Genomic DNA, 22,527 nt, shown 5'->3' on the forward strand with positions numbered 1-22,527 from the left:
CCCTTTTTTGTTAACTGTTTTCTATTGTGTATTTTTTATGTGTTTTGTGTTTGTATTTTTATATTTTTGTAGTTTTTCTTATGTTTAAATTTTGGAATTTTTCATTGTTTGTGAAACCTTAATAAACATTATTATAAAAAAAACAACAACAAAATGTTAAGGGAAGAAACTCCGCAAGACCTTTCCTCCACCTCTGTCTTGCCTTCCTCCAGCCCATTCGACAAAAAGTCCTCTTTTCTCCCCCCTCTCCACATTTCCTCCTTCGGAAGAAATAATTGAGAAACTCATTTGGATGAAATAATTGCGGCGTTTGTCTCTAGAGAGGCACCTTGGCTTCTCTTGGCTCCACAATGGTGCCAAATCTGGAGCAGTTCTTGAGAAATATAACCCAGGGCAATTTGACCAAGATGATGCTCAGGGATGCTTTTTGTGGTCAGGCAAAATCCTGCGCTATCTAGAGGTCACGACATGTTGTCAGCAAACCTGGAATGCTGCCTCCATGAGAGACTGGGGGTGGAATCTGCTTTTGGAAAAATTAATCTCTCCGAGAAATGTTGGCTAAGAAAAACGCTGGATGTTTATGGTGTCCCTGAAATCCCTCTTGTTTTCTAGACTCCCATTTTCTCTTGCAAAAATCCTGCTTCCATCCAACATACATGTTTCAATGCTGGAGCTGGATAGCTTCTCTGAGAAAATAGGGGCTCTTTTCAAAGATGAATTGGCGGAGAATCTGCAGGAAGGAAAGGTATTTGCTCTCCCCGAATTCTCCTCTCTAAAAAGGAGATCTGAGATACTAACAGTGAACTTGTCGTCTGAGTGTGAGTCATCATATACAGCCTCAGCCCAGTATACCTGAAGGAGCGTCTCCACCCCCATCGTTCAGCCCGGACACTGAGGTCCAGCTCTGAGGGCCTTCTGGTGGTTCCCTCCTTGTGAGAAGTGAGGTTACATGGAACCAGGCAGAGGGCCTTCTTGGTGGTGGTGCCTGCCCTGAGGAATGCTCTCCCATCAAATGTCAAGGAAATAAACAGCCATCTGACGTTTAGAAGACATTTGAAGGCAGCCCTGTTTAGGGAAGTTTTTAATGTTTGATCTTTTACTGTGTTTTTAATATCCTGTTGGAAGCCGCCCAGAGTGGCTGGGGAAATCCAGCCAGATAGGTAGGGTATAAAGAAATTATTATTATTATTATTATTTTTATTATTGCCCAAACAGCATCACTTGACATACAAGAGGGAGGTTTAAGTAGACTCAGGGAATCCTCAGGGTTTTCAAAAACACAAAAAAACTCTTTAAGCCAAAACATCTTAAGGGGAGGAACTCACAAAAACTTCCCAAGGAAGACTGAGTATGCTCAGTGAGCATGGAATATCGAGTGTCTATTTGGGGCGGGACAGGGAAGGGACGCGGGTGGCGCTGTGGGTTAAACCACTGAGCCTAGGCCTTGCTGATCAGAAGGCCGACAGTTCGAATCCCCGCAACGGGGTGAGCTCCCGTTGCTCGGTCCCTGCTCCTGCCAACCTAGCAGTTCGAAAGCATGTCAAAGTGCAAGTAGATAAATAGGTACCGCTCTGGCGGGAAGGTAAACGGCATTTCTGTGCGCTGCTCTGGTTCACCAGAAGCGGCTTAGTCATGCTGGCCACATGACCTGTACGCCGGCTCCTTCGGCCAATAAAGCGAGATAAGCGCCGCAACCCCAGAGTCGTCCGTGACTGGATCTAATGGTCAAGGGTCCCTTTACCTTTACTTTAGGGAATGGAATGGAGTATTTGGGAAACGGGCATGGCTGGCCAGCACTCTGAACAGGAGCACTCCACACGGGATTCCCTATAGCAACTGTGCATTTGTTGTGCGACACACGCAATCTTTGCCCTAAAGGCCCTGATATATTGGATGAAAAAAAGGCAAAAAGCACCGGCCCCCGGCCCACGCTCCCTCTCCTGCTTCTCCTCTTCCCCCTTCTCCAACTGGCCGGCAGCTGGGAAAGGTCTGTGTGCATCTCTCCCTTGGGATCCATCAACACCATTCCACATGGCTTGGGGCAGGGTAAGAATAAACATGTCATTTCCTCTAAAGCACTTCCTATTCCAAGCCTTTTGCTGATAGAGCTTCAGGGGAGAGCCAGGCTTAATCAGATAATTGCTGTGATCAATCCGCTATAGTTTCAACTGCATTGTTTAAAAGGCTTGCTAACTGAGCAAATCACCCGCGTGATGGACTGCTCGCAGTTGCTGGCCTGGAGTCGAGGAATATGGAATCCCAGCCACATCAATTCCAGGATAAAGTATGCAGCATAAATAACAGCTCTGATGGTGCAGTTGGCTGTTGTTGTTTAGTCGTTTAGTCATGTCCGACTCTTCGTGACTCCCTGGACCAGAGCACACCAGGCACTCCTGTCTTCCACTGCCTCCCGCAGTTTGGTCAAATTCATGCTGGTAGCTTCGAGAACACCATCCAACCATCTCGTCCTCTGCCGTCCCCTTCTCCTTGTGCCCTCCATCTTTCCCAACATCAGGGCCTTTTCCAGGGAGTCTTCTCTTCTCATGAGGTGGCCAAAGTATTGGAGCCTCAGCTTCAGGATCTGTCCTTCCAGTGAGCACTCAGGGCTGATTTCCTTCAGAATGGAGAGGTTTGATCTTCTTGCAGTCCATGGGACTCTCAAGAGTCTCCTCCAGCACCACAATTCAAAAGCATCCATTCTTCGGCGATCAGCTTTCTTTATGGTCCAGCTCTCACTTCATGGATCACTGCCTTGCTGTGGCGAAGAGGCTTGAATAACTCAGAGAAGCTATGAACTATGCCGAGCAGGGCACCCAAGATGAACAGGTCATAGTGGAGTGTTTTGACCAAACGTGATCCACCCGGAGGAGGAACTGGCAAGCCACTCCAGTATCCCTGCCAAGAAAACTCCATGGACAAAGACAACAGGCAGTTGGCTAAGCACTGTATATCTATACAGGTCTGTGGCGATCACACAGGGTCCCCGGATGTTTAATGGTCTATTGATCCCTGTGCCACCACTGTGCTCGCTTCCCCACTGCCACCAACCCGTTACTCTCAGGTAAAACACTGAGTCCAGACAGTTGTTAAAAGTGAACCAAAAAACAAGTTTATTTTACAAACATTAACAAGTTTATGGTTTCTCGGATAATATCCCTGTCAGTATCTTAACTTTAGTTTCTTTACCAGCCTATACCTTTCTAATACCTTCTGACTGATTATCTCAACTGTTTGACTGACTCCTCCTAGAAAATTCTCTCACTCTCTCACACCAGACTAGCCCAACCCACAGACTTATCTTCTCTGTCTCTTCGAACTCCAGACTGTCTTCTCAACCACCCTAACTCTAACTCCCCCCAAAAACCTCTGTGCTTAAACCTTATACACAGTTAACTCTGCCCCTTGGGTTCCCATTGGTTAGTCATTTAACAATTAGTCATCACCTTGCCAACAAAGGTCCGTATAGTTAAAGCTATGGTTTTCCCAGTAGTGATGTATGGAAGTGAGAGCTGGACCATAAAGAAGGCTGATCGCCAAAGAATTGATGCTTTTGAATTCTGGTGCTGGAGGAGACTCTTGAGAGTCCCATGGACTGCAAGAAGAACAAACCTCTCCATTCTGAAGGAAATCAGCCCTGAGTGCTCACTGGAAGGACAGATCCTGAAACTGAGGCTCCAATACTTTGGCCACCTCATGAGAAGATAAGACTCCCTGGAAAATACCCTGGTGTTGGGAAAGATGGAGGGCACAAGGAGAAGGGGACGACAGAGGACGAGATGGTGGGACAATGTTCTCGAAGCTACCAGCATGAGTTTGACCAAACTGCAGGAGGCAGGAGGGCCTGGTGTGCTCTGGTCCATGGGGTCACGAAGAGGCAGACACGACCAAACGACTTAACAACGACAACAAAACACTTTCCTTATGAACCCAGTATGATGTCGCACACCTAGGAGGGCAAACGCCACAAGGTCCAATTCCTGTCATCAGTGCTTTTTGCTAGGGTTACGCAGGGGTACACATACCCCCTAAACATTTTGTGAAACTTTGTACTTTTGTCCATTTGCTTTTTCCCGATTTGAACTATAAAATGGTGATTTTCTTGAGTCAAAATGAGAATACCCCAAACATTTGTTTTTTAGAAAAAAAACCACTGAGGTAAACTATGGAACTCCCTGCCACAGGAGGCAGTGATGGGTTTAAAAGAGGATTAGACAAATTCAGGGAGGAAAAGGTTTCCGATAGCTCCCACCCACGATAACTAAACGCTTCTGAATACCAGTTGCTGGAAACCACAAGAAGCGAGAGAGCTCTTGTGCCCGGATCCTGCTTGCGGCATTTCCTTAAGGCATCTCACTGGCCACTGAGAGAACACGATGCCAGAGGGCAAATTTTGAAGAAGGGCTGCGTTTCAGTTCCCATATTGTTTCAGAAAGTGTGGATTAGGCGAGGTTTGCCTTGAATCGTGACATCTAAAAGCTGACCAGCGAAGTCCCGCTAAGCATCTGGGTCTGATCTGCCTGAAGGCAAAGAAGATGGAGCGGCAAAGAGGGGCATCCGCGAGTTGTCACTGAGAAAAACGGAAACACGCCTCAAGCTTAGGACGCAGATGAAAGTCAGATGTCCCTTCCTCTTTCTCAAGCCACCAGGGAGATGAGTTTCCCAAAACTGGCCTATTTTTAGGAGAGGTTGTTGTGAATCAAATGTTTGGTTAATTTGATACATCCCAGGTGCCCCCTGTTTTTGGAAGGACTTGTGGGAGACAGGGAAATGGGGACTTCAGAATACATGCTGTTGAGGCCCCTGAAGCAAGAACGTAGCAGAAAGAGATTCCTACTGTGGAGGGACCAGGCCTTGAACTAGGAGCCTCTGGGTGTGAAAGACCAGTTTTCCTGCATCACAAGATGCCTGTAATGATCTCAGGCAGGCAGGCAAGCCCCGATAAGAAGTAATGACTCTCCGGCAGTTTTATGTGCATTTATTTAAAACAACACATCCAGAGAACGGCTTCTCGCCTGCTCGCATTGGCGAGAGTTGGTCAGTCTCTGCCCCTTTCACAGCAGGAAGGATGCCAAATTCCCGCCCTTCCCCTCCTGCCCTTCTGTTGTCCTCTGACCTTATCCAGTCTCCTAAAATGGGGACTGAGAAGCTGGCCTTCCCCGTCCCTACTTCCACTTGACACACTCTCAGTCCTCTGCTTATCTGCTGGTTGCCTAGCAATGCTCTGGCTGCCTCCTAACTCTCCCGCTCCTTGAGAGCTAACAGCGTCATCTTCTGGAAGGGGGGGGCAAATTACCCCTTCTTGGCTGTGTCAGCCAATTTTCATCTGCAGAGTCGGTCTTTCTCTCACTTAGCTCAATTTCTGAGTCTGAATCTTCTCCTACACTCAGATGAGCCATGTTCCTGACAATGCCAAGACATATGCAGATGGTTTTCAAAGGACTAGGTCCGATCCATGAAGGGCAGGTCAAACCAAGCCCCATAATAAACCCCAGCACCAAGTTTACCCTCTTCCCCTCCTTCTGCAACACACTTCTGGACACAGCAACTTTGTTAGACACGATTCTTCTGACGGTTAATTCTCCATAAGAAGAGCCTGAGGCAGGGAGTACCATAGGTCCATAATAGCTGTCTTTCCTGAATATATGCCCTTCCCTGGATGACCTGGAATATCCCAAGAGAGAAGAGGACAGTCAGTCAGAGTTATGGGTAGCCCTTGCAGGAGCCGATGAACCAGGGGGCAGATCAGTGGATGGAATGGATAAGGCAGGATCAAAGGTAAAGCAGACCCAGGGGTGAAGGAGAATAAAGGAAAAACTTTGTGCCAAAGCAAGGTTCAGCTGGAGAAGGAAGCTCCTCCCTGTCTAGAAAGCACCATTGGTCAACCTGAATGGGCAGAGCGAGCTCATTTTCTCTAAAAATGTGAACTCCTGCAATTCAGCCTCCCACCACAAGGGGCAGTCACACCAAGATTCCAGCAGTGCCAATATAATTCCATTCTCTATCATTCACCATGCTGATTTAATAGGCTGTTGCTGGATTGCAGGAAACAGACATCTGGATTCAGCCTCAGATGTTGCCTCTTAACGCGACAATAAACTCCCTTGCAGCCACTTCCCTTTAGCGATGATGCGCACAGATGTTCTGCTGCAGATTGTTGAAATCTGAGGGCTTAGCAATAGCTTGGGGGTGGACTCCTCAAAAGGTATTTGGAATGATGGAGAGAAATATTTCGATCCTTCAAATGTGTGGTGTCACCTACATCATCTGCGTGGCACATTAGGAGCCGTTTGTCGAGCAGAGGGTAGTATCTGGAGAGAACATTTCCGCAGGAAGCCCCACGGCTTCTGGAGACTTTCCCTTAGTGTCACATCGTTAACCCTCCAATTTTGTCGGGCAAAAGTTTTGTTTATGAAAATGAACAAATTTGAGTACAGGAAACACAAGCAGAGGCTGGGGGAGGGGTGGTCACGGGTCGAGGCTGGGAGGAACACATTACCCAAAACAACATGCCCACCAACTGCAACTTGGCTTCTCATTTTCTTGTGGAAAGGGGCATGTCTAATGTTGGTTAAATGGAGCAAAAAATGGAGCAAGTAGAGGCAGCTGCCTTGAATTAATCAGGACTGAGTGTGAACTGCTTCTTGTTTGTCACAAATATTTTCCAGAACGTTTGCTTGGTGTAAGAACATAAGAAGGACCAGGCCAGTGGTGCATCTAGTTCAGCCTTCTGTCCTCACATTGGCAAACCAGATGTGTGGTTCTCTCCTGGTTGGGTAAGGAAGTCTGTTACAGGAAGTTAACTTTATGCCAAGTGTGCTGGGCCTGGGGGTAACACGTGCAACATGGTCCAGGTCTGGTCCCGAATCCAAGGATTATGCAAGGAGTCAGTCCGACAGGGCCAAGGCAGGACACGAGGCAGGAAACTAGGCAAGGACAGGTACAGGATCTCAGTCATGGTCTGGCATACCGCAATGTTGCTCCTGTAACCTGGGGCAGGGCCCGACAGCCTTTTATCTCTGTCGGGGTAACGGCCGGTCCTGATCCCCCAGCGACTCACCTCCCTGTCTCGCCCGAAGGTGAGCACTCCTCCTGCGAGTACTCAGGTCTCTCCTTCTCTCAGACCTCAGTCTCTGCAGCTCGGGAGACGTCGGTGGGTTACTAGACCCAGAAGCTGCCTCAGCCTCTCCTGACCCAACTGGTAGAGGAGCAACTGTAAGTGATGGCCCAGCTGGAGGCAACGAGGTCATCCCTGCATCTGGAGCCAGGGCAGGATCAGGCCCCAGACTTGGTCCAGATGCCGCCTGAGGCAAAGGATCCGGTGAGGACTGAGACTCCTCTGGTTCAGAGTCCCAAGCCATCACACCGAGTGAGGCTGTTGGTCCATCTAGCATAGCCCCGAAGATCCTGGCAGGATGAGGCCCATAGCCCATCTTGCCCAGCATCCTGTCCTCACACTGGCCACCCAGTTGACCAGGTGGGAAGCCTGCAAGCTGGACCCGGGCACAGCAGCCCCTCTCCCCATAGAAGCGTTGGAAGGGAGATTGGAGGAGGCTCGGGAGTCATGGACAGGCGACGGGCAGTTGTCCAGGAGGGGCGCAAGAGCTGTGGTTTCTCTGCTGGTCAAGGCGCAGAGGGGTGAGATGACTTTGATCCCCTTGGCCAACTGGAGCAGCGGTGGAGCTGGCGCAGAGCTGGGCAGCTGAGAATGAGACAGAGCGTGAACAAGAGCGTGTCCCCGACGGCCGGGAACTGCAGAAGTCAAATTGGAGCAGGGACTCCTTATGCTCTTTTAGTTTAGGCTGCTTGAGTTGAGGTACCTCCACTGCAGAGGGTTGGCCTAGATGTCCCTCAGAGGTCCTTTCCAAATCTGTGATTCTGTGAACATCCCACAGTCGTGTTCTCAAACTCTGCTTCCGACTGCACCCCCCAGGTTTCTCTCCCCATCCGGACTTCTCAAGACAGCAAAACAGCTGGTGTATAGATGTAAATAGGGATAATAAAGCATGTATTTTTTAAAAAAAGTGTCCCCGGATTCATTGGGGGGAAAAATCTGGTAACCATATCTTATACATCTCTCTCAAATCCCCTCTTACTTCCCCGCCCACCAAACTATACACCTACAAGTGTGTTACCTCCATCACATGAAAGAACTTCTGCAGAACTTCTCCAGCTCGATGTTATCCTTTTATATTGGTGAGGTGGCCATAACTTTAAACCGTAATCCATGCATGTTCTCACCATAGATTTGAGTAAGGACATTATTTTATGAGTGGTTTTATTTTCAAACACCAAAACTGACATATTTTTCCATCGCTGGGAGGGAATAAAGCTCAGGAGCCGTCCATGCTTTTGCCTGACTCATACACTTTGATCACATCATGTGCCACATCATTCACCCAGGTCCAAGAGCTTTTCTTAGTGTCCCGCAGCTGTGGCTTGCAAAAACCTGTTCTTACCCACTGAATCAGATCTAACAAGATGTGTGGAAGATTCAATGAGAGATTCTGCTTAGGCGAGCTTCAATTCAGCTGATAACATCGGATATTTGCAATGCACATCCTCTGAACAATGAAAAAAGTTCTTGGTCCCCATGAAATTAACACAATACAAACAAAATATGGATTGTGCAAAAGTGTGGGTGAGCTCTCGGTGACAGAATGCATACCAGATGACACATGTTCAATCCCTCACTGGTGTTCTAGTTGAGAGACCACAGAAGGCTACTGCCAGTCAGAGAAAACCCTCCCCGCCTCCAAGCAGCAATGCCACAGATATTCATGTTTTTTCTACTCCCATTGTGAAATTAGTGTGAGCAAAGTCACTTAAATGCCACAAACAGAGTCCAGAGATAAAGAAACTTGCTAACACTTTATGATGAACAAGTGCCTGATCTGAAGAGAAAGGAAGAGAGAGGCTTTGTCTTTCTTAGCTAAGGCCTTGTACATAGCAAGGAGATATTCAACCAAACATACAGAGGAAAATTCCCTTGGAACCACACAGCCAATCAGAAGATGTGCTTCTTCAGAGAGGATCATGCCACTTTGTTTGGTGGCTAACCAACACCTCCACACAGCTCCCTCTCAGCTAGTTGGCTTTCACATCAAGATGATTAACCCTGAAGTTGTATGATCCTTGACTTCCAACAAACAGCTGATTTGCTCTTGCAAGCAGATTGCCATCAGATGTACACCGAAAAGAAAGCCGTGTCTGGATCTACACGCCGTTGTCGCATGCAGAGCACAATGATTCAGAAGTGAGAGCCTTGCGCCGTGTTTTAGAACGGGGAACATGGTGTGCAATTAAGCCAACTGTAGATAATAAGAGGGATAAAATGTGTAATGACAGCTTGGATTGCTTTACAGGAAAGTGACCCAAATAAGTGAGGCCAGCATGAGGAAAGACAGAAATAGAGGGTCAGAAGTGAGTGTTCTGTTTGTTTTTTGTCCTTTTAATACATACCCCAGAAGGAACTCTGAGTTCCTTTTCTTGACAAACTTGCTAACTGGATTAGTCTGCTCAAGTCAAGTTTCATTCCAGTGCAACTCAACAGACTGTCCTTATGAATGCAAAGAAACAGCCCATAAAGGGGCTTAAGCTGTAGGAGCCTGCAGAAATTGTATTAATTTGATAGTTGGGTGTTGCTGTGATGCTGTCCTCACATCCCTGTACCTAGGGATGTAAGGAGACTGTGATGTCCATCGTGTCATCCGTTCATAAAAACATAAGATGAGCCTGCTCTCACAGTGGCCAGCCAGAGGCCTGTGGGAAACATGCAAGCAGAATTTGAACACAAGATCAGCCCTCTCCCATCCTGTGTGGTTTCCAGCAGCTGGCATTCATTGCTGCCTCTGACTGTGGCAGCAGTGCAGAGCCATTGCGGCTAGTAGCTATCGATGGTTAGTCATCTTCGCCATGAATTTGTCTCATCCACATTGGTGGCCATCCCTGCCTCTTGTGGCAAGGGGTTCCATAGTTGAAGATTGCTCTCTGTGAAGACGTATTTCGTCTGTCCTGAGTCTTCCAATTCAGCCAATCTAAACCAAATGGCGATGTTTGTAAGTCGGTCTTCAGAATCTGAAATCTCAAGACCAAAGAGGTCTTCTGAGAGCAAACAACCACCGGCCAAAATTTCTGGCCATGCACAGTGAGGCCTGCTCCAGCTCACACGGAAACTTTGTTCCTGTTGAACCCAGTGGGATATGATGTTTTCCCTGGAGGCAGGAGGAAGTTTCATTGAGAAATCCAAGGCTTTTTCAAAGATCCCCAGGATTAACACAGGAAATGGGGAAAGAGGAAGCATACATAAATGAAAATCTGATCTCTCTCTCTCTCTCTCTCTCTCTCTGTGTGTGTGTGTGTGTGTGTGTGTGTATGCCTGTTGTCTTTGCCCATGGAGTTTCCTTGGCAGGGATACTGGAGTGGCTTGCCGGTTCCTGCTCCAGGTGGATCAGGTTTGGTCAAAACTCTCCACTATGACCTGTCCATCTTGGGTGGCCTTGAATGGCATAGCTCATAGTTTCTCTGAGTTATTCAAGCCCCACGGCAAGGCAGTGATCCATGAAGGAGTTAAAGCTAGGGCCTTCATAGCAGTGATGTATAGAAGTGAAAGCTGGACCATAAAGAAGGCTGATCGCTGAAGAATTGATGCTTTTGAATTCTGGTGCTGGAGGAGACTCTTGAGAGTCCCATGGACTGCAAGAAGATCCAACCTATCCATTCTGAAGGAAATCAGCCCTGAGTGCTCACTGGAAGGACAGATCCTGAAGCTGAGGTTCCAAGACTTTGGCCACCTCATGAGAAAAGACTCCCTGGAAAAGACCCTGATGTTGGGAAAGATGGAGGGCACAAGGAGAAGGGGATGACAGAGGATGAGATGGTTGGACAGTGTTCTCGAAGCTACCAGCATGAGTTTGACCAAACTGCAGGAGGCAGTGGAAGACAGGAGTGCCTGGTGTGCTCTGGTCCAGGGGGTCACGAAGAGGCGGACACGACTAAACGACTAAACAACAACAAGTGTATATTATAAAAAGACCCAGGGGGCTAAAAAAGGGGAAGGCAACAGATTGTTTTCTGTTGTTGTAGCAGAAGATTTAAAAAATGGGTGTGTTTTACATGGGAGTTACATTCTGGGGGGAATTGTACGCAAAGGCAAAAATTGCATATAGTCAGAATGACCCCGGAACCACAACCCCATAACTATCCCTCCCTTTTCGGAGACAGAGCTCCTGCCTCTAGTGGCAGGGAGTTCCACAGTATGATTATGTGCTGCTTTATTTTATCTGTCTTCAATCTCCCCACATTCAGCTTAATTGCACATCCACGAGCTCTACTATTGAGAAAGAGCTTTTTTTCTCTCCCCTTTCTCCATGCTGCACATCATTTTATCAGCTTCTATCATCTCGCCCTTTACGCGCCTTTTCTCCAAACTATAAAGTCTCAAAGGTTCCTGACCCCGAGCATTAGGAACATGCAGAAAAGCAGTTCTGAGTGGTACAATATAGTTATTTGCCCTGGATTTGAGCCAAATTGCTTCCCATCTCCCAGCCTGTTCCTCCTTCCATTGTTACTGATAGTAGCTGTTATGTACAGTGGTTCCTGGGTTTTGGGTTACAGACACTTCAGGTTACAGACTCCGCTAACCCAGAAATAGTGGTACCTTGGGTTAAGAACTTTGCTTCAGGATGAGAACAGAAATTGTGCTCCGGCGGCGCGGCAGCAGCGGGAGGCCCCATTAGCTAAAGTGGTGCTTCAGGTTAAGAACAGTTTCAGGTTAAGAGCGGACCTCCAGAACGAATTAAGTTCTTAACCCAAAGTACCACTGTACTAAGCTTGGATCCTAGAACAATAGGCAAGTAGGATCCTAGAATGCAACAACTGATTGGCCTGCAGGAAAAGACCAATCAGGCTCCAGGAGGGAAGCAGAATCAGCCAATCAGACGGGACTCATTGTGTAAATAATGTACAGTGGTACCTCTGGTTGCGAACGGGATCCATTCCAGAGGCCCATTCGCAACATGAGCAGAACGCAACCTGCGCTTGCGCATGCACAGGTCGCGATTTGCCGCTTCTGCGCATGCGCGCGACGTCATTTTGCGCATCTGCGCATGCACGAGCGGCAAAACCCAGAAGTAACCCTTTCCTCTACTTCTGGGTCGCCGCGGGACGCAACCTGAGAATGCTCAACCTGAAGCAAACATAGCAAGAGGTATGACTGCATATAAAAGCCTGAGATTTGGGGGGCAATTCAATCACTGTTTTACAAGCTGCAATAAAGAGCATGAAATCACTACAGGACTCTGAGTACGTTTCAGTAGCTCCGCTGGAACTGTAGCTATCTCTTAAAAACCACTCCAGTGAGTTTGGGGGGAGTGTAAGGACAGCTTGCTAATTCACTTTCTCCGCAGCCTCTCATTAATCATGGTTGCCTATTGACAAGCGCACAAGACCCTCTGCTCCCCCTCCTCCTTTTTCGCTTTCTCCCCGCTGCCCCATGTTTTCCTTTCAACTAAACTGAATCTCTCCCGCAATGCAAAACATTGAGTTCAGAAAGGAACTCGAAGCCCAGGCCCCGTCGCCCTGATTTCTGACAAAGCCAGAATAACAAACTCAAAACCATCAAAAGTGCCAGCGAGGGAACGGGGACGGGGTCGCGGGCACATGCCTCGTTATTTTGGGAACAGCAGGACCGATCTGTGCTTTCGTTGTCCCTGGGAAGCTTCCAAAGAGGGAAGGATTTGCTCGAAATGTGCAGCGTAGCAGCAGTTTAAGGGAAGGAGGGAGAGAAATTCAGGGAGGGTGGAGACAAAGGAGAGATGGAGGATTCTCTCCTCCAAATACCGTTCTTTCTCTTCCCCTCTTCCACTGAAGGAAGGAATTCTCCACACCATTGCAAAGTTGGCTATCTTTGGTGGGTAAGGCTGGGGGAGTCCTATAGGGTCTTAATTTGCTGCCTGTTTATCTTCAAATTAAGTAGTGTGGCAGTGGCAGGGACAAACAGATAGTTTAAGGCTGCCAGACTCCAACAAGCAGACATGATCCAGAATGTGTCCTCAGCCAAGCCTCTTGCTTCTTATGGCATCAATATTCATGGTGTACACACTCGGTGTGTGTGTGTGTGTGTGTGTGTTAGGGATGGGAGGAAATTCAGTGTTGTTTGAATTTCAATTATAAAGTTGCCTAATTCGCGCCCTCGAACCAGTACAGTGGTACCTCTGGATGCGAACGGGATCCGTTCCGGAGCCCCGTTCACATCCAGAAGCAAACGCAACCTGCGTCTGCGCATGTGCGGGTCGCGATTAGCTGCTTCTGCGCATGCGCGTGACATCATTTTGACCGTCTGCGCATGCACGAGCAGCGAAACCCAGATGTAACCCGGAGCACAACCTGAAAGCGCTCAGCCTGAAGCACATTTAACCTGAGGTATGACTGTACATGAATGGAGGTGCAACTATCCTCCGAAATTGGAATTCCTATTGGAATTTGGCCATGCAGTTCTCCAACATGTACAAAAACACATATATTGGGGGGAAGCGTGCATACCAATGGATATATATGATTGAAGATCACATTATATTTGGAGGAATCGCTCGGGGGAATCATGCCTATCAGTCAAAATGTGCCTATTAGTTATTTGAAGAAATTCTCACTAAAATGCTGCTGGATTGACATGAGGATTAAAAGAAATTGAACTGAATTTAAGATTGGAAAAATGAGAAACCAGCAGAAATCACAAATGACAGATTCTTCCATCCTGGGGGTGGAGAACTCTGCATATGCACTAACAACAACAACAACATTTTAAATTGCATTTTAACCTGAATTTTAAATTTTGTTTTGTTTTGTTTTGTTTTTTATTACGTTTTTACTGAAATTTTATTCATGTTAGCCGCCCTGAGCCCGGCTCTGGCCGAGGAGGGCGGGGGATAAATAAAATTTATTATTATTATTATTATTTATTATTAACAACAACACTGTCAATTTCCCTGGCCTCCACAGGCAGGCATCATGGCCTGAAGGCAGGCAGAACTTTCCCTTTAACTGCCTGGCCAATATTTTTCTTACATTTTTCAATTCTTTCACAACCCCCTCCTCCCCTCCACTCCCCCCCCCAATGCCTGCAACAGAGTTGTTTTTTCAGGACCTGAATCCAAAGAAAACAGGTCCCATTAAGTGCTTCCAGCTGGATTTATGAAAAACAGGCCTGCTTTGGAAGAGGAGCCTTGTGGCATGGGGGTCATGGGGACACGGGTCTTTTGGAGAGGCGGCCGGGGGGGGGGAGAGCAGATGCCCCCCCTTCTCTGAGAAATCCTTCAGGTTCCCTGCAAAGCCACAATCAGGAAGCCCAGAGCCTCAGAGTTCAGCATGCATCGCTTCTCATTTTAAATGGACAGCAATGCAAACCTAGCCATAGCCAGAGACTTTCGGCACACTACAGATTTGTTCTCAGCTTGATGAAGAAGAGTTTGGATTTGATATCCCACTTTATCACTACCCAAAGGAGTCTCAAAGCGGCTAACGATCTCCTTTCCCTTCCTCCTCCACAACAAAGACTCTGTGAGGCGAGTGAGGCTGAGAGACTTCAAAAAAGTGTGACTAGCCCAAGGTCACCCAGCAGCTGCATGTGGAGGAGCGGGGAAGCAAACCTGGTTCACCAGATTACGAGTCTACCACTCTTAAACACTACACCATGCTGGCTCTGATGCGCCTCTTTAAGTGCCATGCCTTCCCACAAAGAACCCTGGGAGTTGAAGTTTAGTGTGGTTTGCAGGATTCTCCGTTAGAGGTCCCAAGCAACCCACCAACACCAAATCTGCACACCAATTAACCTCCAAATCCTGGAGTCTTTAGGGGTGAAAATGGCTCTACCTGGTCAAATCACTGGGGGTGTGGTATGCCCATGTTTTCAGGACTTATAGATGGTAAAGGTAAAGGGACCCCTGACCGTTAGGTCCAGTTGTGGACGACTCTGGGATTGCGGCGCTCATCTCGCTTTATTGGCCGAGGGAGCTGGCGTACAACTTCCGGGTCATGTGGCCAGCATGACTAAGCCACTTCTGGCGAACCAGAGCAGCTCACGGAAATGCCATTTACCTTCCCGCCTGAGCGGTACCTATTTATCTACTTGCACCTTGATGTGCTTTTGAACTGCTAGGTTGGCAGGAGCTGGGACAGAGCAATGGGAACTCACCCCGTCGCGGGGATTCGAACTGCCGACCTTCCAATCAGCAAGCTCAAGAGGCTCAGTGGTTGAGACCACAGCGCCGCCCGCGTCAACTAAAGCATCTATGACAAATGTCCATTGAATTTCTATTTAAAAACCTGTAATGAAGGAGATTCTGCCACCTTCCGAGGGAGTCGGTTCACTGATCTTACTATAATAAAAATAGGAACAGTCACTATAACAAATGTATAAATTTCTTGATATTTTACTGTTGTCCTCTGGAACTCCCTGTCTATTGATTCCAGGCAGGCACCTTCCCTGAATTCCTTCCAGTGTTTAGACAAGCCCACCAAGCTATTTAGAAAGCTGATGCGAGTTTTAATCTGTTTCCAGTCGACTGCTATTTTAAGTTTCCCAAAGTTTTAACTTTGCGTTCATAATTTTTCTTATTGTCTTGTCTGTTTTGTAAACCTCTTTAAGTTGTTTTCTTTTAAAAGCCTTTCAAGCCATGGAGGAACTTTGTGGAATAAATAAAATAACAAATAACAGCAGCCACCCTCACCTTTGCATTTGCTGAAATTTGCAGCGCTGTGAAAATATTACAAATTTCATTTCAGTGAATCTGGCATTCTCGCCATAGCGGTCAACGTTTTCCCTGTTTTAAGGGAAATTCCCTTATTCCAAATAGGATTCCCTGCAAGAAAAGGGAAAAGTTGACAGCTATGATTCTCACGCTGCCTGGCTCTGTGCCAGACACGATTCTGTGATCGCGAATCTAATGCAAGGATTTGTGAAATGCACGCAATCCTGACTCGGATCTGACCATGCAAAGTGCGCTGAAATCTTTGCATGTCCTCTAGCGAAGAGTCTCAGCAGTGGGATTCGGCTCTTGAGAAAGAAAGGAGTCGTGGTTGTTGCTGGAACCTCAGGCAGTAGTTCCTTGCTATTCTACCCCTGCGCTCTGTGTACATTTCGCCCTGCAAAGCGTTGCTGGGTCAGCCAGACTTTCCCAGTAGCTGCCTCCGGTGCAGCTGTGTACACAGAAGAGATCAGCCAGACGTCCAGTATCAAGAAGATACTCTTCCAGAGGAACGTGGAAAGAGTCCTCAGATTAAAGTGGCTACAGACCTTCTAAGAGGGGCTACTATTTTCCATTGAGGGACAGCTCAGAGCCAGCTCAGAGCTAAAATGATTCTGATGCTCAGGGCATGGATGTATTTAATTTCTCTGTATCTCTGCCCAACTTACTAACAGCGACATGAAGCAGTTCCAAGCCAAATTGGTAGGTGCAGTCTTGTGTACAGTGGATGCTCGGGTTGTGAACGTGATCCGCGCAGGATGCATGTTCGCAACCCGCAGTGTTCACAACCTGCAGTGGCGCATCTGCGCACATGCGGGTTGCGATTTGGTGCTTCTGCGCATGCGCAAAGTGCAATTTAGCGCTTCTGAGCATGCATGACCCCTGAAACCCAGAAGTAACAGGTCCGTAACCCAAAAAAAACGCAACCTGAAATGTCTGTAACCTGAGGTATGACTGTACTTTTTAAGCTCACACAGCTTTATTTTATCAGTGAGATTTATTATTATTATTATTATTATTATTATTATTAATTCAATTTATGCACCGCCCTATACCCAGAGGTCTCAGGGTGGTTCACAAACAAGACCACAACATATAAAACCAAACCAAAAGAAATAACCCAATTTAACCCCCCCCCCAAAGAACCACATTCTAAAAGGGTGTTGGATGTAAATAAGATCAACCAAAGGCCTGGTTAAAAAGGAACGTTTTTGCCTGGTGCCAGGTGAACCTCCCTGGGGAGAGCATTCCACAGACAGGGAGCCACTGCAGAGAAGGCCCCGTTCTTGTGTTGCCACCCTCTGCAACTCTCGAGGAGGAGGCACACAAAGGAGGGCCTCAGAAGATGATCTCAGGGTCTGGGTAGGTTCATATGGAAAGAGGCGGTCCTTGAGGGATTGCGGTCCTGAGTCGCTTAAGGCTTTATAGGTCAAACCCAGCACTTTGAATTGGGCCCGGAAACTTAATTGGTGGCCAGTGCAGTGGGACAAGGATCGGTCTAATATGCTCAAACCATCTTCTTCTGGCTGCTGAATTCTGCACTAGCTGAAGTTTCCGAACCGTCTTCAGAGGCAGCCCTATGTATAACCTGCTTTTTTTAAAAAAGGAAAAAATCAATCACAAAGGTGAGCCTAATTAATTTGGCAGCTTTTTTTAGAGGTGTGTGTGTGTGTGTGTGTGTGTGTGTAAGTGAAATGAGTTAAATTATTTTTAAGATGAGATCCAAACTGGCTGGTTTCAGAGGTGCCGTCTTATGGCCAAAACATGCAATGTCAGAACATTGTAAAAAGAGCCCAGCTAGTGGATCGGTCCCATGGCCCGTCTGGCTCAGCCTCCTGTTCCCACAGTGGCCAATGAGATGCCCTCATGAGAAACCAGCAAGGAGGATTTGAACACAAGATGCCTCTGCCCTTCTGTGGTTTCCAGCAACTGATATTCAGAAGCATTGCTGCCTCCAGCTAGTAGCCATCAATAGCCTCCTCCTCCAGGAATCTGTTTAATCCTCTTTTAAAGCCATCTAGGTTGGTGGCCCTCACTGCCTCCTGTGGGAGGGAGTTCCATAGTTTAACTCTGGGTGTGATGGCCTGGGACTGGGGCTCGGACTCGGAGCCAGAGGAGTCTGTCTGCACTGGATCCTTTGCCTCAGGCATCACCTGAACCAAGTCTGGGGCCTGATCCTGAAGAGTCCCAGTCTGCACAGGTTCCCCTGCAGCAGGCACCAGCGGGGCCACGTCAGGGGCCTGATCCTGCCCTGGCTCCAGATGCGGGGATGACCTCGTTGCCTTCAGCTGGGCCATCACTTACAGCTGCTCCACTACTAGTTGGGTCAGGAGAGGCTGAGGCGGCCTCTGGGTCTAGTAACTCACCGACATCTCCCGAGCTGCAGAGACTGAGGTCGGAGAGAAGGAGAGACCTGAGTACTCACAGGAGGAGTGCTCGCCTTCAGGCAAAACAGGGAGGTGAGTCACCGGGGGATCAAGACCGGCTGCTACCCTGACAAAGATAAAAGGCTATACCGGGGTGAAGGCGTCTTCTTCTGTTTGTCCCCGTGTCAGTTTCAGTTTATTAGTTAATTTTTCTAGTAGGGCTGTTTCCCATACTATTTGGTACCACTGGTCCATGCTTACTCCTGACAGGTCTCTCCAGTGTCTGGCTATGATGTTTCTGGCTGCTGAAAGTAGGTGGGTTATGAGTTCTTTGTGGTGTAAATGGGCATTGTTGTCTTGGAAGATGTTTAGTAGGGCCAATTCTGGGGTGATGTCTATTACTTGCTTAGTTATTTTACATATTTCTTGTATGGCTGTTGTCCAGAATAGTTGGATTTTGGGACACTCCCACCACATGTGGAGGTATGTGCCTGTGGAGGTGCACCCTCTCCAGCATTTTACATAGCCCAACAGGACAGTGACAATAATCCACCAACAGCATACAAATCAATATGGCTAACCTGATCCAAAACACCCACCCACCTCACCTCACCCACACACAAAAACAAAGATCACCACAGCCAATCACAAGCAAACAATCACACCCTAGGCCAACCCCAACCTCTCTCACCACCAAAGGAACACAAGTGAACAACACAAGCAATACTGACACCAAACTCTACATACATTAAACATAATAGAAACACCGCCACCCGACCCCACCCCTATCCATCTTCCCTCTCTCCACCCCCCCTTTCTTTTTTCTTTTTGTCTTTTCTTCTTCCCCTAATGCCTCAACAAATGAAACGGATTTGTAAAAATGTTACATAAAAAAAAAATACGAGGCACTACACTTCTGTAAAACTAGAAAATCCTGAATAAAATATACCAAGAACAAAGATAAAAGGCTGTCAGACCTCGCCCCAGGTTGTGGGAGCAACATTGCTTCATGCTAGACCCTGCCTGAGAGCCTGTACCTGTCCTTGCCTGGTTTCCTGCCTCGTGTCCTGCCTCGGCCCTGTTGGACTGACTCATCGTGGAACCCTTGGATTCAGGACCGGACCTGGACCGCGTTACTCAGGTTACCCCCGGGCCCAGCACACTGGGCAGCGTAAGTAAGTGCTTCCTTTTACATGTTCAGAATCTTCCAACATTTGTCTTAATGGAGGAATACTAGTGTTATGAGGGAAGAGAGGAAGGGAGGAAAACTTTTCTGTATCAAACATAGGTTGCAACAGGAGCAGGAAACCTGATTTTCAGAAATTGTATTACATTAAAGTAATTTGGTTGGATTTCTAATGATTTGGGAAATTAATATAAATAATTGCAGAAAACTTTATCAATTTTCTCCATGCCACACATAATTTCATCAACGTCCATTTGATTTAATTTCCCCAGGGATGCTCGGATAGAGATGATAAGGAAAAGAAGAAAACAGGAAGATACAATGAGAGGTAAAGGAGGTGCTGTGGGATTGGTGGAAGTCAATGTTTGTTTTTCTTTTCAGTGTTATTAACTTGTAAGATATGAATTTGGTTTTTTCATATGCGGGCTTTTGTGTTTTGTGTATTGTTATTTTTTGATACTTCTCGTGTTGTTGTGTGGAAAATACTACATAAAATTTACTTTTAAAAAACAATAATCATTTCCCCAGGGCTCTGATTAACCCCTGGCATAAAGAGGCAGAGTTGGCTCCCCTCTGAAAGTCAGCCTATATTTGCATCTTTGCATGCAAACCAGCAAATTTTATGCAAATCCCTGTGCCTGGACTGTACCCCTGGCCATTTAAGCAGCGCAACACACCCTGCTCAGAATCTCTATTTCAAAGTGACCGTGGTGGAAAGCAGACCAAAGAGCGGGGGCTCGCAAGCATCACTCCCCCTGCAACCCCCCCATTCCATTTCTCACGAGAAGAAGGCCCAGAGATTCCTCCCCCTTTGCCGGGGAACTCAGTTCTTTCCAGTTGTCCACCGGATGCTATGGGACGCTCTCTGGTCCCAACCCAATCAGGGATGGAGTTATTTGAAGGTCTGACGCAAGCAGCTGTAGCTTAGATGACAGACGAGAGGTCCAGCCGGTCCTCTAGAGGGAAGACGACTTTTCTCCTCGCCATGGCTGTCTCCTATTTTGGAGGGAGTCGGCTGCCAAGAAAATAGTAGGGAGGAGGGAGAGGAGAGCTGGGCCCCCCGATAGATATTCCTAGCTCCTTCTCTGAATCAATCAGCTTACCTCCCTCTACTTTGTTACGGGGGAAATCTAGGTGCGAGGCTGCTCAGTCACCCAGCTCGTCGGGCAGAGCCCGCGGGTCCCTGCAGAATAAAGGAAGGAGTCCAGCCACCAAATAGCTGTAGTCCAAAATTTATTGCGCAACAGGTTCAAAGAGGAATTTTGAACCCCGAGGATGGGGTGACAAGGACTTTTAAAACTTTCCCACCATATCCCAGAATACAGTTCATACAGCATCTGTTATGTACTGAGTTGAATAGGATCCAAAAGGCAGCAGTCTGATTGGTCCTAGAACAATATGATTCAGAATGGAGCAGTCTGATTGGTCCTAGAACAATAGGGTCCAAAATGCAGCAGTCTGATTGGTCCTAGAACAATAGGATTCAGAATGCAGCAGTCTGATTGGTCCACAGGAGCCACCCAATCCAGCTCCAGGTGGAAGTGAATCCACAAACTGACTGGCCTACAGGTGAATCCCGGAATTAGCCAATCACGTGGGGCCCATTGTGTAAATAATGTATATAAAGCAGACATTCTGGGGGAACTTCCATTCCTCACTACTATGAGCTGAATAAAGAGCATGAAATCCACTCTCGACTCCGAGTATATTTCAGCATCATTGATACATCATTGCTACATCACTGACATGTCACAAAAGGGGAGGGGTAGACTGGGGTTACACTAGTTTAACCTTGGCAAACATGTCCAGACAAGTCCTTGGTGCATAAACAGACATGTCAGGACAAGACCCAGGTATAAGATTAGCATAGGTAAACACCTCTGAAGTCCCACCACCTAAAGTACAATAGAACTTCCTTTGCATGTCTGGCCCCTTGGCAAGTCCGGTGATGGGATTAGGCTTTCCTTGGCCAACAATTAGCTCAGCAATTGTCACCTCTGGGCACTTCCTGGAGTCCCTTTTGCAAGCACAAAATAGTGTTGGAATGGAGGAAACTGGCAAAGGAGTTGATTCTATATTGTTTTTAAAGCTAGGTAAACTTCCCTGAGCTGTCAAGTTGAAAGGATACATCCAGGCATAATATTTGTAACATTTAACAACTTTAAAGATGTGCCCCCCCACCCGTAATTTCCGTAACAACTTCATATCTATCCTATCTATCTATCTATCTATCTATCTATCTATCTATCATCTATTAATGTCAAGGTTGTGTCTCCAGTTCTTTACTTCCACTCTTATGAGAAAAAAAAAATGTGCAGGCCAATTGCTGGGTGAGAAATCAACTTAGCCCCACCTCCCAATGCTCTTCTGGCCAATGACTGCAAAGGGCCAGGCTGACGGACAGGCATCTAACACATCTTTTGTCAAAAATTGCCTTCACACTCCATGGTTCTCACACTTTTTTCTCTAGGCAACACTTTCAAGATAAAAATTTGCTCGCGCCACACCAAAATTTTTTATTGATAAGAAATGTGTTGGGAAACAAAAATAAGCAGCTCCTAGCATTCATGACACAGAATATGACTACTTTATAATACGATCATGGGACACGCAGAAAGTATAAAACGATGCAGCTACGTAAGAAAAAATGTATCACTCCCAAAATATAATCATAAGTACCTTAACTGTGCATAAAAACACAGTCAGAGGAATGAGCTCACTTTTGCAAATAAAAGAAATATTTTGATACTATGCCATACTGCACTGAAATGTTTAGATGTTTCTTTGATGGTTCTTGAATCTTTCTGCCACACTTGCCAGCCTCTTCTGTCACATCAGTGTGGCGCATCGCACGCCCTTTGAGAACCACTGCCTTAAGACACACACACACACACACACAAAAATTTGCTCTGTGATTCCTACATTGCAGTGGGTTGGACTACAGTCATACCTCACGTTACATTTGCTTCATGTTACGTTCTTTCAGGATACGTCCCGTGGCGACCCGGAAGTACCGGAAAGGGTAACTTCCAGGTTTCACCACTGGCGCATGCGCAGAAGCTCAAAATGACATCACGCGCATGTGCAGAAGCGGCAAATCGCAACCCGTGCATGCGCAGATGAGCCGCTGCGGGTTGTGCTCTTTTCATGTTGCGAACGGGCCTCTGGAACGAATCCCGTTCGCAACCAGAGGTACCACTGTAGATGACTTTTGGGGTCCCTACCAACTACATTT

General features: G+C 47.1%; 1 protein-coding gene across 2 annotated transcripts in view; it reads right to left on the reverse strand.

The window, feature by feature from the left end:
* Positions 1-22,527, reverse strand: part of ANGPT4 (angiopoietin 4) — a 265,142-nt gene that overhangs the window by 237,460 nt on the left and 5,155 nt on the right. The gene's annotated exons all lie outside the window — the stretch shown is intronic.

The sequence above is a fragment of the Podarcis vaucheri genome, assembly GCF_965113315.1.
Source record: "Podarcis vaucheri genome assembly, chromosome: 6".
In the NCBI taxonomy this organism is placed as follows: domain Eukaryota; kingdom Metazoa; phylum Chordata; class Lepidosauria; order Squamata; family Lacertidae; genus Podarcis; species Podarcis vaucheri.